Below are 6,000 nucleotides of genomic sequence, written 5' to 3'. Positions count from 1 at the left end.
AGATAGATAGAAATTCGATGATTTCGATATTGTTAATATGCTTATCTTTAATTCCAAAGGCGTGAGAAGAGAGTTATCGAAACGAAAAAAAAAAAAAAAAAAAAAACATTAAAAAAAGCACCAAAAAAAAAAAAAGCAAAAGATTAAATATAACATAGCATATCATGGTTATGGTGGCTTAGATCAAATGCATTACCTTTTAAATACTCTTGAAACCCCCCCCCCCCCCAACTTTAGCAATGTATAGCGCAATACCCTTTAAACGTTCTCAAAGCGCTTTACAAGGGATCCCAAGTCAATAGCAACGCTTAACATAATAGAGGGCGAGAAGGACGCCTGTTAGCCGGTATTACATTTTTATCCGACAGAGTCAACGCTGTTAACGGCCAGATACTCATTTTACACCCGTGTGAGGTGATAGAAATATGTGAGTAAGGAGTTTTTTTTTTGGCAAGGAATCAACTATCCGCCTCTCAAAGCGGGACTCAAACCCGGACCTTCCGATCGGAAACCGTGTGTCATACCACAAGACCACATAGTTGCATATTAATGAAGGGTACCCATGACAAACAACATTTTCGGATCTTTGCATTCGTCAGGAGACAAACAATCGGGACACAAACACGCGAAAGAAACAGGTTTGTGTCTTGATTGACATGGACATACTTGCAGGTCTGATAACCGAACGTAATTATTTTGGGCCTGATTTAACATTGTTGTAATGGACGATACTTTGCGTTGGTTTGAGAGTATTTGTCTTACGGCAATGAGCCCCCAACAATTTGGATTTGCAGACCTGCAAAAAAGGACGCGTTACTCAGGGGCGTGGCTATATTGGTTGATTTGGTGCCTTGCACCACTTCCATCTTTTAAAAATGAATTACAGCATTAAAAAAATACAACAAAAACTGAGAAATGGTATATACCGCCACTTAATTATTTGAGTAAGTCTTTTCTTTACTTTTTTTTTCTTTCTTTTGTATTTACAAATATAGTCTGTTTAAGATTTTTTAAATCTGATTCTGGCACCACCTTATACTGTAAGCATGCCACGCCACTGGACGTTGATCTTGATTGTTAAAGAAAATAAATATAGGTTGGGCAATCAGTTATAAGCACCCAAAATTTTATATTTCTAATCATAATAATGTAAAAGTTGGTGCTTGATGCTACCACCATGTCTTAAGATTTTGCGACATTGCTCTTTGACAACGGTATTATTTATGGTGCTTGTTTTGGACAGATTATTTCCCTTGTTCTCGTAAGGCGTGACAAGGCTCTTATAATAACTTATCCTACGAAGAAAAAATAAAATATCTGGGCCTTCCAGCATTAAAATATAGGAGAAAAAAAATGGAGCTTTTATATAGAGAAATATCCAATGAACGTGCTCAAAGCGCTTTACAAGGGGTCCCTAGCCAACAGCAACGCTTAACATGTAGAACGAGACATGACGCCTGTTAGGCAATATTACAATATATTTTTCGGACAGAGACAACACTGTTAACTGCCAGGTACTCATTTTACACCTGGGTACGGTGAAGGAATGTGAGTAAATAGTCTTTTCCAAGGCAGGACTCAACTATTCGCCGAGCGAGTCTTGAACCCAGTACCTTCCGATCCGAAAGCGAGTGTCAAACCACAAGGCCACATTATAGCCGCAAAAGAAATACAAGTGACTCAAACCAATTATATAAATCAGTTTACGGTCTTGATGACATTAAATACAATGATGTTTGGGGGGGGGGGGTTATTCTTCAATTTCACTCACGCGTGGAGATGAATTCAAAATATATTTATTTCACTCAACTTCAATTAGAAAGAATACCTATATTCATATATGTATATATATATATATATATATATATATATATATATATATATATATATATATATATATATATATATATTCATAGGAATATATTTATATTCCGTTCTGCCAAAAATATGGAACAGTTTGAAATTCAAAACTGAAAATGTCCAAGATATTAATGAATTTAGAAATGCCCCTGATACGGAACTTTTTGCTTTAAAATAAATATTATAACACCCCCTACTCTACTCTTGGTCTTAGTAAAAACAAAACAAAAAACAAACAGTTAAAAATAATGCATATTGACCGCTAACATTCACCTCGCACAGAACTGAACTTGTATTGGGTTGGATTACCATAACTTGTTACGTCACTTAAATAATAAAAACAAAGGGGAGTAATACACAACTGTGTGTTATTTTGTTTGTTGTTGACACTTTAAACTAAACTAAAATCTGCCTCTTACTTGAAAACTATATTAACTCTTCAGATAGTTTCATATTTACTGACTTTAACGACGAATTTATATATAGATAGTATGCGCTTGGCTAAGGAGCTCACAACATTGCCATTCGGAAGTATAACGGCCCAAGACACAAAACTTTGTGTAACCATGATCGTTTATAGTCTGGACAATACAGTTTAGTGAGAATTACTCATGAACGCAGATGGCATAAACAATAACAATTGTACAACTGGAGTGTTCTCATACAGTCTTTGACCAATATTGAATATTTCATAACCTCTGATATTGCCCTCGCAGGGTCGAGCCAATCCCTCAGTCCAAAAATTTCTCACCGTACTCAGGTGTGAAATGAGTACCTGGCCGTTAACAGTGTTGTCTCTGTCCGCAAAAAAAATGTAATATCGCATAACAGGCGTCATGTCTCGTTCTACATGTTAAGTATTGCTGTTGGCTAGGGACCACTTGTGGGGCCCGAGTGGCTCAGCGGTACGGTCTTTGCTTCATACCCAAAAGGTATAGATAGTATGCAGATGACGTCACTCGGGTCTTTGTTATTGTTTATGCCATCCGCATTTGTGAGTTGTTCTCACTAAACTGTATTAACCAGACTATAAAAGTTCATGGTTACACAGAGTTTGTGTGTTGGTCCGTTATACTTCCGGATGGCAATGTTGTGAACTCCTTGGCCAAGCGCATTCTATCTATCGAGTTCGACTACCCGCCTCGTTGTGTGGCCTTGAGCAAGTCACCTCACTTTGTGGATAGACCTTAAAGACAAATTTCCCCTTGGGGATGAATAAAGGGAAATCTTTTTTATTATTTTATTTTATAAGGTCAAAAACTGTTTATGATATGACTGAACTTATGCCAACAATAAGAATTGATGTACTTTGTTAGCTTTTAGATAATTTAAATATTCCTTTATGGTTTTATCTGCTTCTCCCTTTTTAATCATTTTTGTTTTCTCTCTCTCTCTCTCTCTCTCTCTCTCACTCTATCTATCTATCTATCTATCTATCTATCTATCTATCTATCTATCTATCTATCTATCTATCTATCTATCTATCTATCTATCTATCTATCTATCTATCTAGCTCTCTATCTATCTATCTCTTTCTTCACGAAATACTTGGTTCGGTCCATATTAAAGCCCTATTACTTATATGATACGATACACGAGATTCAAACTCGATCCAACCCAGTAAAAAATTCTTGGCGGAAAATTCAATTTTCGGCAACTGGTTCGTTTCGACATAGCGCCGGATTGATGGTGTGGGTTCCAATTTTTATTCATTTATATTTTTTTTGAAAAAAATATTATATCCGTAAATATTTTGTGTAGATACCCATTCCCCGTGTTGTTCACGTTCTTTCCCCTGCGTTTCAAGTGGCCGAGTGGTTAAGGCATTGCACTGTGACCCGGATGGGCCCGGGTTCGAGCCCCGCTTCAGGCACTTTCGTTTTTTTCTTCCTTGAGCAAGATTATTAACCCCCGATTTGCTCACTTGGACAACATGGGTGATTCCTGTTGACATCAGACATCTTGTTTGATGAGTTATCTATATTCCTTCGTGGAATGCCTAGGCGACGATGTCTTATGATGTCGTGGCGGAAAAGGCATAAACATAGAGATGGCCCTCAAAAAGGCCCAGTAGTAGTCCTTCAAGGAAATCAGGCCCATGGAATCGGAGTTTTTACCGGTTTCCATAACGTGCAACGGATAATAGCAATGGCATAATTGGTATAAGACGCTAGTCTATCGCAGAGTACTGTTAGTAAGATATAACAGACCCAGCTACCCAATCACTGCTGGGTGGACAAGGAGGTCAGAAAAAAATATCTCAATCAATCTCAGGTTCCTTTCCTTTTGAAGCGAGTGCTCTACCAACTGAGTTATCGCGACCCACAAAAAGACCCAATAAACCCTTCAAATAATATCAAATCATATTATATGATAAATAGAAAAGGCTAATATTTGTTTTTAATAAAAACTAAGAATTAAAATATACTTACCGAATGTTGAAGTACCTTCTCGATTTTCAAATCTGAAGAATTTGTTTGTAATCTTTATAATCTTAATACCAAATCAGAATCGAACTATCAACAGATAATATTATTATGATATCAAATCTCAAATACACAGATACACTTTGGTTATTATACCCAAAACCTCAGTTTCTTTTAAGTTATTATTTTTCCCTTTTTCTTTCTATATATCTTCAAAGTACTTTCGTTCTTTTAGTGATGGTATAAATATCGTCAATTTTTCCTATGTTCTGATTGGTTGTTTTATTAACTTTCTCTGCTGTCTCTAGTCTTCACCTCAATACTTGCCAAGAGTTCGAAATGTCACTTTTCTCAGCTTAATCTTATAAATCGCTAATGTTAGTTAAGCCACCGTCAGTCATATACCTGTCACGCCACAACCTCTAACAATTTAAAATAACTGACAAATGCCACGCATTAACAGGAATATTAAGTTCTCCAATACGTTATTCTAGAACTAAAAATCACAGAACTCTCAAAAAGCGAGGGCGTGCGAGCGGACAAGAGAGCGAGCGGTGCGGAAGAGAGACAGCAGAGATACGTATCTACATACAGTTAGACTTGTAGAGATTGTTTGAAAGATTGAGCGGGCGGGCGCCCGGGCGATTTTTCGAAATCAAATAATAAATGATGAATTAATAACACTAAAATACTCGCACTACGTGGGAACGTGAGCGATAATCACAATGGTATTGGATTTAGAATATTAATCTCGATTAGAGCTATTCAATAAATGTCACTATCTAATGACTTTCGCGATTGCCTCATGACTTTCACCGTTTTAATATTCTGGTAGTAACAGAATTTGTAAGTACCTCTGAGTCAATTTACTCCAATTTGATTGGTCGCCGTAAAATGCAAAAACCATAAAACCTCGTTTTGATTAGGTTTTTTTTTTCCTCTTTTCTTTCTCTCTCGCGATTTGATTTTGGACAAAGCAAGCAAGCAAGCGAGCGAGCAAGTGAGCAGCAGCCCGAGCAAAGAACAATGAATATCGCACGTGCATTTCGATTCTGTATTTATACGTGAGTGAGTACGTGGGAGAGGAAGTGTTTTTATTTTTTTATTTTTAAATTTTTGTTGTAATGTGACATCCTTGGCATTAATGTCCCAACATGTCAATGTCTTATTATGTTGCAATGAATTATATATATATATATATATATATATATATATATATATATATATATATATATATATATATATATATAAATAATTAAATTCACTCACGTATTTTTAAGCCGAAACGAACGTTTACATGTCCTTCATTTCATCAGTCGGCATTTATCCGGATTAATGCCGACTGATGAAATGACGGACATGTAAACGTTCGTTTCGGCTTAAAAATACGTGATTGAATTTATTTATTTTTATATGTTCTAACCTAAATTATCGAGTACTCTCGTACCTACAAGTACCCACCGACACTTATATATATATATATATATATATATATATATATATATAATTTATATATATATATATATATATATATATATATATATATATATATATATATATATATATATATACACACACATACAAATGACCAAAACTGTCAATACTGTATCATATCGGGGTGAACAAGAAATCACAAGAAGATTTATATAAAGTATTAATGAAAAAAATAAAAATAAACCCGAGTTTTTATAATGAACAATATCCATTAAACGTG

General features: G+C 35.4%; 2 protein-coding genes across 2 annotated transcripts in view; both read right to left on the bottom strand.

The window, feature by feature from the left end:
* LOC144957466 (HCS2 neuropeptides-like) overlaps positions 1 to 4,878 on the bottom strand; it is a 26,242-nt gene extending 21,364 nt beyond the window's left edge. The window contains 1 exon segment of the mRNA XM_078888746.1: positions 4,293 to 4,878. The gene's annotated coding sequence lies outside the window, so the exon portion shown is untranslated.
* Positions 1 to 5,321, bottom strand: part of LOC144957465 (HCS2 neuropeptides-like) — a 60,786-nt gene extending 55,465 nt beyond the window's left edge. Inside the window, exon 1 of the mRNA XM_078888745.1 lies at positions 5,141 to 5,321. The gene's annotated coding sequence lies outside the window, so the exon portion shown is untranslated. The remainder of the gene's footprint in view (positions 1 to 5,140) is intronic.
* Positions 5,322 to 6,000: the final 679 nt, after the last annotated feature.

This window comes from Berghia stephanieae, chromosome 12, assembly GCF_034508935.2.
Source record: "Berghia stephanieae isolate SIO BIC M18660-M18661 chromosome 12, UCSD_Bste_1.3, whole genome shotgun sequence".
Taxonomy (NCBI): domain Eukaryota; kingdom Metazoa; phylum Mollusca; class Gastropoda; order Nudibranchia; family Aeolidiidae; genus Berghia; species Berghia stephanieae.
This window is presented reverse-complemented; position numbering and strand designations above follow the sequence as displayed.